Source organism: Teleopsis dalmanni, chromosome 2 (genome assembly GCF_002237135.1).
Source record: "Teleopsis dalmanni isolate 2A chromosome 2, ASM223713v2, whole genome shotgun sequence".
NCBI lineage: Eukaryota > Metazoa > Arthropoda > Insecta > Diptera > Diopsidae > Teleopsis > Teleopsis dalmanni.
The window spans coordinates 111445184-111454403 of NC_051847.1; positions in this window are offsets into that span (position 1 = coordinate 111445184).

Sequence of the window (9220 nt, forward strand, 5' to 3'; positions counted from 1 at the left end):
TTAGGTAAATTAGGTATTACCATTGGTAACTTTTTATAAGATGTATAATAAAAAAATAAATAAATTTGAAAACTTTTAACATAAGTGCATTGCAAAAAAACCCTAAGAAATTTCAGTTTACTTTACCATAATTTACCGAGTTGGTTTATTGGGGCATGCAGACTTCATCGAATTGAATTGCTGGGCTTTATTCTGCTTATATTACTTCGTAAGCAATTCCTTTGGATGGTAGAGAAAGTGAAATCGACTAAGGCATAAATTGTTATATGACCTTATATTACAAATTTGCCCTAATACAGGCTTAATAACATCTATTTATAATTTATTTATTACCATAACTACTTACTTTATTTATTTATTTTGTTCAAAATACATAGTTTAAGTGAATTAATTTTAAGATAGTTATTAATAAACATGCGTTAATAAATATGTATAAAAATGTAAATATTAATATTCATTACGTAGAAACTTTTGCTATTTTTTATGGTTATTCACGGGATATTGATCAATTTATAATTTTTTGTGTTAATATACATTAATATTTTAAACAAAGCAATTTATACATATAAACAATTAAAAATAATGTATCATATATATATCTAATAACGGCAAGAACTAACAAATGTGTTCTCTTATTGGTGGTGATATTCCTCTATTCCTGAGCGTTGTTTGTTGTCGTTTTGTCATTGGGCCTTGTTGTGGTAGGATTTTAGGCAGGATTAGGAGTATTTTCGGAAAATTATTATGTGTGATAATATATTTCTTTATCATTTATATGCAAAAAATCTTTTTGTCGAAAATACTAATGTATATTAATATAAAAAACTAAAGTTCTTTAAATTCTTGAGGACGAAATAGAGAAATAGAGAACAAATAATAAAAAAAAATTTTGAAATAGTAAAAAAAATCTCTTTTCTATATTATTTTTCTTAAACAAAATTTCTTCGTTAACATGGACTAGGCCTCCTGGGGACACCATGTAAAAAAAACGCGCGATGCATTATACCTCAAAGGTGGTCTGGAAATTAGTACGCAACTAGTAACATGAAAATTGTCACTTCTATTTAATTAACGATAACCTTTCATGTATGTCGATCTAGTAACTATAAATGATTATGCAGTTATTTAAATAAATCTCCATTTCTCGGCAATTATTCGCTTGGAAAAGCTAATAGTCGATACACTTGTACCCCTTGTACTGATGTTCCGTTTATACTTATTCAGTATCTTTTAAGTGCATATATATGTAAAATAGCGTTAACTATTCAAACTGCCATATAAACTGAAGGTTTAATCTTAAATCGATTTCTATATAATTTTATTGTAATACATTTGGCAAAGCTAAATCATACTATTTTTAAAAAATGTTTTACCAATTATTGGTAATTATTTTATATACATATGTGTTCTTATGATTGTATTACTTACTATAATTTAATATACATTTTATGTAAATGCGATAAAATTGAAAATCCATACGTAACAACAACTAATTAGGAAAACAATTATAATTCTTTCTTTAAATGCCATCATTATGAAAAATTGTTTCAATGTTACAAATACAATTTTAATATCTTTTGCCCCCGAAATTACATACAAAAATATCAATGTCCATATGTTCATATTTAAACACAAAGCAAGTAGGCATGAATGAATATAAAATAGAGCATAATTTTTTTTACTACTTACATTATAATTCAAGGAAGCAATAACAACACCTCAAAGAGCAAAAGAAACAAAAAACACAAAAAAGAAATATAAAAATTTCTTGAACCTATGAAGCAGAGAATATTGCAAAATCTTCTTTGGTATGAAGCAAAAACGACTGAAGCGACGTCGGCAGAGATTTGAGTGATTTGGGTACCCATTAATAGATACCTAGAACAAAAATTAATTTCTATGGCATTGTGACTCTATAATATTTTTACTCAATGCTTAAACTAACAATAGGTCTGTTCCACAAGCTCCTCGTAGTAAAACTCAAGAAAATTTACACCAAAATACACGAAAATTTGCTGATGGAACGCACTTGTGTATACTAGTGCTGTTCATATTCGAATTTACGAAGTATTCGAAGACTTCGAATATTCGAATAGTAAACGAAGTCTTCGAAGTTGGAAAATACTTCGAAGTTTTTGTGAATTTTTGTTGTCGAAGTCTTCGAAGTTTAAGTGTAGTGAAAAACTTCGAAGACTTCAAAGACTTCGTAAGCAAAAGGTGAAGTGAGAGCGCAAAATGCAAACAAACGTGCATCACACAAATTATTTGTGGGATGAAAGCATTTGCTTCGTTTGTACGGTTTTGTTTTTTGTTTTTGGTATTCTATGCAGAAAATTAGAAACATGTTTTTTTGTTTTATTTTATTACATAAAATTTATTTTATTATTAAATATGTATTATAATATATATTATTATCAAATATGTTATTATTAAATATTATTTAAATTAAATAAAAAATTTACATTTTAAATAACTTATATTTATTATTTATATTTAAAAAATTATATTTACAATAAAAAAAATCAAAATGCTCAAAGTAACTACGAGTAGGTTGTGGAACATACCTAATTTAAACCATTGAGTAAAAATATTATAGAGTCACAATGCCATAGAAATTAATTTTTGTTCTAGGTATCTACTACTGGGTACCCAAATCACTCAAATCTCTGCCGACGTCGCTTCAGTCGTTTTTGTTTCATACCAAAGAAGATTTTGCAATATTCTCTGCTTCATAGGTTCAAGAAATTTTTATATTTCTTTTTTGTGTTTTTTTCTCCTTTTGCTCTTTGAGGTGTTGTTATTGCTTTCTTAAATTATAATGTAAGTAGTAAAAAGAATTATTCGCTATTTTATATTCATTCATGCCTACTTGCTTTGTGTTTATATATGAACATATGGACATTGATATTTTTGTATGTAATTTCGGGGGCAAGAGATATCAAAATTTTATTTGCAGCATTGAAACAATTTTTCATTATGATGGCATTTGAAGAAAGAGTTATAATTGTTTTCGTAATTAATTGTTATTAAGTATGGATTTTCAATTTTATCGCATTTACATAATATTTATATTAAATCTTAGGAAGTAATACAATCATAAGAACACATATGTATATAAAATAATTACCAATAATTGGTAAAACATTTTTTAAAAATAGTATGCTTTAGTTTTGTCAAATGTATTATAATAAAATTATATAGAAATCAATTTAAGATGAATAAGAAAAACTAAAATTAAACCTTCGGTTTATATGGCAGTTTGAATAATTAACGCTATTTTACATATATATGCACTTAAAAGATACTGAATAAGTATAAACGGAACATCAGTACAAGGGGTACAAGTGTATCGACTATTAGCTTTTGCAAGCGAATAATTGCCGAGAAATGGAGATTTATTTAAATAACTGCATAATCATTTATAGTTACTAGATCGACATACATGAAAGGTTATCGTTAATTAAATAGAAGTGACAATTTTCATGTTACTAGTTGCGTACTAATTTCCAGACCACATTTGAGGTATAATGCATCGCGCGTTTTTTTTACATGGTGTCCCCAGGAGGCCTAGTCCATGTTAACGAAGAAATTTTGTTTAAGAAAAATAATATAGAAAAGAGAGTTTTTTTACTATTTCAAAATTTTTTTTTATTATTTGTTCTCTATTTCTCTATTTCGTCCTCAAGAATTTGAAGAACTTTAGTTTTTTATATTAATATACATACATTAGTATTATCGACTAAAAGATTTTTTGCATATAAATGATAAAAAAATATATTATCACACATAAATAATTGGAAAATAGAATGGTAAAAAATAAGAAAGAAAACAACCGACATAAAAGGTATTTTCCGAAAATATTCCTAAACCTGCCTGAAATCCTACCACAACAAGGCCCAATGACAAAACGACAACAAACAACGCTCAGGAATAGAGGAATACCACCACCAATAAGAGAACACATTTGTTAGTTCTTGCCGTTATTAGATATATATATGATACATTATTTTTTATTGATTATATGTATAAATTGCTTTGTTTAAAATATTAATGTATATTAACACAAAAAATTATAAATTGATCAATATCCCGTGAATAACCATAAAAAATAGCAAAAGTTTCTACGTAATAAATATTAATATTTACATTTTTATACATATTTATTAACGCATGTTTATTAATAACTATCTTAAAATTAATTCACTTAAACTATGTATTTTGAACAAAATAAATAAATAAAGTAAGTAGTTATGGTAATAAATAAATTATAAATAGATGTTATTAAGCCTGTATTAGGGCAAATTTGTAATATAAGGTCATATAACAATTTATGCCTTAGTCGATTTCACTTTCTCTACCATCCAAAGGAATTGCTTACGAAGTAATATAAGCAGAATAAAGCCCAGCAATTCAATTCGATGAAGTCTGCATGCCCCAATAAACCAACTCGGTAAATTATGGTAAAGTAAACTGAAATTTCTTAGGGTTTTTTTGCAATGCACTTATGTTAAAAGTTTTCAAATTTATTTATTTTTTTATTATACATCTTATAAAAAGTTACCAATGGTAATACCTAATTTACCTAATTTACCCTACTCGAAATTCTGGTAAATACCAACATTCGCTGCCATACGGACATAATTTACTATTTTCCTTAATTTACTTTCAATTACTCGAACTCACACACGGTCAATTACATACAATTATCTTATTTTAGCTAATACTAATATAACATACATATAACTGTTATTATACCTGATTAAAACAAAAAATTGAAATTGGTTGCATTTGCTTCAAATGTTCCTAAAATAAAATCAAAAAATATTCATATTCTTCCAAATAAAAGTACATATGTTTATAAATATACATTTATACACATACACATATATATGTAGATCAGTAAACTTCCAAACAAGTAGGGATGTTTCTCTTATTTGCATTATGAAGTAATATTAAATGCACGAAATTTTTACGTGCTGCTTGCTGGTGCCAAGCATTAATTGCAAAAACAAATAATTACACCAAAAACTAATTTGACTCTTTTCTTCGCAAACAAGCAAATCTGTTTTTTGTTTTCATTTTTGTCCTTCATTCATCAATAGTAAAATTTTGAGAAAGAACAAGCATAAGCGCGACCGATCTAGCAGCAGCGCAGAAAGAAGTAAAATCTTCACTCCGCCCTCCCGTGCCTGTTGCTGAAAATTTAAAAATTGAGTCATTGTGACTCTATAATATTCTTACTCAATGATGAAAGTCTTGATTAAAAGCAACAATTTGTATCTTTCCATAATTTTTGCACCACAAAATGTAAACATTAGATGTTGATACTCTAAACACTCTTTTAAGATTTGAGAGTGCAGTCTTCGTCCAACTCACAAATGTAAAAGTCAAATTTACTTTAAATAAAAATATATATTTAATGAAACCTTTATTCAGGATTAATTTTTAATAAGTTTTCTTATATGTTTTTTTTTCAATAAAAACAAAATTCATGTAGTTGCCTTTTATGCGGAGATAATCTACATATTACACAGTAGTTCTGAAATGTTCGTTAATTTAAATTGAGATCTGCAATTATTTACCATTATTTTATTATTTTGAAAGTGGTGAATATATAAACGTCCTAAAATTAGAGAAAAAGGTTATCGGACTTACAAAAAAATATACATATGTATATCCGTCACCTATTAAAACTTTTCTCATCAATTCGAGTACATGTGAATGTTGCCCATGTGGAACATATTTCTATATCTACATCTTCTGAACTAATATATGTTCTATTTTTTTGTAGATATCTAGAAATATACTATATTTGGAATGTTGTATTTTTAAGTTAAATTCACGAAGTTTTGTGCAGTCTTTTTAATGGAGCAGCTATGCTCTTAAAAACTTGTAAACAAAAAGAGAATATCGTTTATGTAGGTACACAAGATAGATTTAATTGATATGTTCTCTCAAAACATAATTAACAAGCATCTGAAAGGTGGCAAGGACTGTTTTGAGACCAAAGAGCATTCTTGTAAACTTATAATGATCGTTTGCAGTAGAGAAAGCAGTTTTGCTCTGTCATTAGGTTGGACTTGGATGAGTATACAATAAACTCCGTCTTTGTATACTAAATCCTCATAGAAAATAACCTCAAAAACTGTTTTATCTCTTGGATTTAAATGATCAGCAAATTCATTCTTGCTATTTTCAACTTTTTCATTAATAAAAATTCGAAGCTTTTTATGTCCAATATAAATTTTAAGAGATAGCTCTTCTTGATCGTATTATATCGATAATGTAGCATTACTAGATACTTATTACGTTTTCACTTTTTTTATTGATAACTAATAATTCCATGGGTATAATTATAAAAACGAAATTCAAAAAAAATTACTTGGACAATTTTTGTTTCAAATTTTTGCAAAACTGAAATTTTGTATAGAATATCTGTTGATATTTTAGAATTTAAGACTTTGAACAGGGTGAAAGAAAACAACTTGGGTTTGACTGTAAGTATGAAAAGTTTTAATTTTGGTTTTGTCCTAGTTCAATTGAAATAAATCCGAACAACTCTCTAATCTACGGTGGGAACTTGGTCGACCTTAATGGCGAACTGCTGATACTAGACGACCTCCGATTTTAATTAACCTTTCGACGGTAAATGGGCTCTGCCGACGGTGGTCATATACTTCCCTAATACTCATGGAATATCTTATGTAAAAATCTAAAACTTTAATAAAAGGGGATGATGCTACATTTCTCTCTTCAAACACTACTGCTGCTAGGTAGTTAGTAAAAATGTTCTGTCGACAGTCCCTAGACACGGTATCTAAACTCCGGCCTTAAGCGAAGGCCAAAAGAACTTTATCTGACGACGTGGTCACGCTAACTGGTAAGATAAAATTTGGTTTTGTTCCTCTTGACTTGTCTAAGTGCACCTTAAACTCAGAAATGAGTTTCACAGCTACAGGAGAACTTTATCGAGACCACGATTGAGTTAGACTCGGACGAGATCGAACGCGAGTCTGAAAGTTTTTTCCCTCGCACGATATGGCCCATGGTGGTATGCTCTAATAACCAAACGGCTGAATGGGCCAAACTCTGCGATAAAGTGGCTGGGAAGTTGGAGTTTCGAATGAAACAGCTGGTGCGGGGATATTTTCCGCACAGTTGTGACACTAAAAACACTAAATTCCTAGCTACAGTTGAGGCTCAGAACAGAATAAATGCAAGCACTTGGAAGGTGATACAGCGGACAACAGAAGTTTCTTTACTCCACCTCGTCTTTGCCGAGGATGATGCATCCTAGAATAAACTGGTTCAGAGTAAAAGTAGAATACCGTACCGCTTCCGTCACATTAAGCTGCTTCCAAAAGCAAGCAATGCAATAAAGGAGGGTAAGCACCAGTACCTAAATCTTAGAGACAAGTTAACGTGGTATTTATGTTATACCGAAAAACGGTAATAGACCAAATGGTGACACTAGATCGTATAGACCGATTAGTCTTTAATCCTTCCGCATGAAAACTATGGAAACACTCGCAGATCGCTATATTCGTAGAGAATTATATAAGAGTCAATTTTTTCACAAAACTCAATTGCCTTACTTTTAAGAAAAATCTACCGAATTGGCCTTGATTAACTTAACATGTTAAATTGAAAAGGCCTTCAAAAACAAAGAAATGTGCTTTGTGTGTTTCTAGATATAGAAAGAGCTTCCGACAACATGAGTTATGGCTCCTGTTTGTTATACAAACAGGAATATTGTTCCTGTATTTTTTCCTAGATTGAGGCGATATTTTAAAACAGAAAAATCACATCCATTTTAGGCAACACGTCTATAGTTGTTGAGGATGCAAAGGGTTGTCCACAGGGAGGAGTGTTGTCTCCCTTGCTCTGATTAGTGGTTGCCGATGAGTTTTTAATCTTACTGAAGACTATTGGCGGTGACGCAATTGGTAGGACATTTTCGATGCATTTTGGCGTGGTGCGAAGGTGAAGGTCTCTGCATAAACTCGGAAAAAACTGTTGTGGTTCCTTTTACACTTAAACGTAAGTTAGACGTAAGTCCTGTATGTTTGGGAAACACTAATATACTTCTTTCTAGTGATGTAAAGTACTTGAGAGTTGTCCTTTATGGTTAACTCAATTGGAATACACACTTAAATAAAGTATACATTAAAGAGACTTGCGTGACTCTTAATGACTGGCACTATGGGTATTAGTCCAACTGAAGCACTGTACTTGTGGACTGTACTTGGGCTGACAGCTCTACATATACATATTTAATGTACGGCTGCACTTAGTGCGGTCCGATTAAAACTTCACATAAACAAGGTTTGTCTTGACTATACTCATGAATATTAAAAACATTTGGAGCACATAAAACACCTCAGTTCGATGAAGACTATATAAAAGTCCATCGCTTTGGCAGAAAATTTGAGGTACACCTACTATCACGATCAACGTGAGATAACGGAGGACAGTTATACCAATACAAATTGACCCTCATAACCGCACTACCGGCTGTTGTACGAATTCACAACAATAATTCAGTAATAATTTGTATATAGTTGGCAACTCTGAAAGATTTTGCCATTTAAGAAAAAGCAAGCGAGCGAACCAGTAGCATTGATACACGAGTCGAAGTGAAGTTGTTAAGCAAAAAATATTTTGTAATATTCTTGATACACGCTATTGTTATAAAGTGCTAGTAAATAATCATTATAAACTTTTGTAACTACATATGATGAGTCAATAAAATACATTCGTGTTAAAAAAAAATAACACGCAATAAATTGGTGACCCTTGACGTGCGGTATTGAAAAATTGACACAAATTTGCATTACGAATGAAAAGATGACGACGGATAACAATGGCAAGAGCGCAATATCAAACGGAACTCCAACAGCTTGCAGTAATGCTACTCTTACCGATACTAACCATATAATAAACGTCAAGATTCCACCATTCTGATCTGAGTACGTGAAGATATGGCTCGCCGAAGTGACCCTTCACATCACTACGAAGGATCCTCTAACATACGCTCGTATCCATCGGCTAAATTGGAATTTAAAGGAATTTGAATTTCTAATGGAAAAGGGTATTTGTAGACCTTCTTAAAGTAACTGGGCAAGTCCACCATGTAAGACTTTTCAAGTTGTACCTTCAAAGGTAACTTTGATAATATTTATTACTTTAACAGGAACGTCCCTTAACCTGAGCGCTGTCC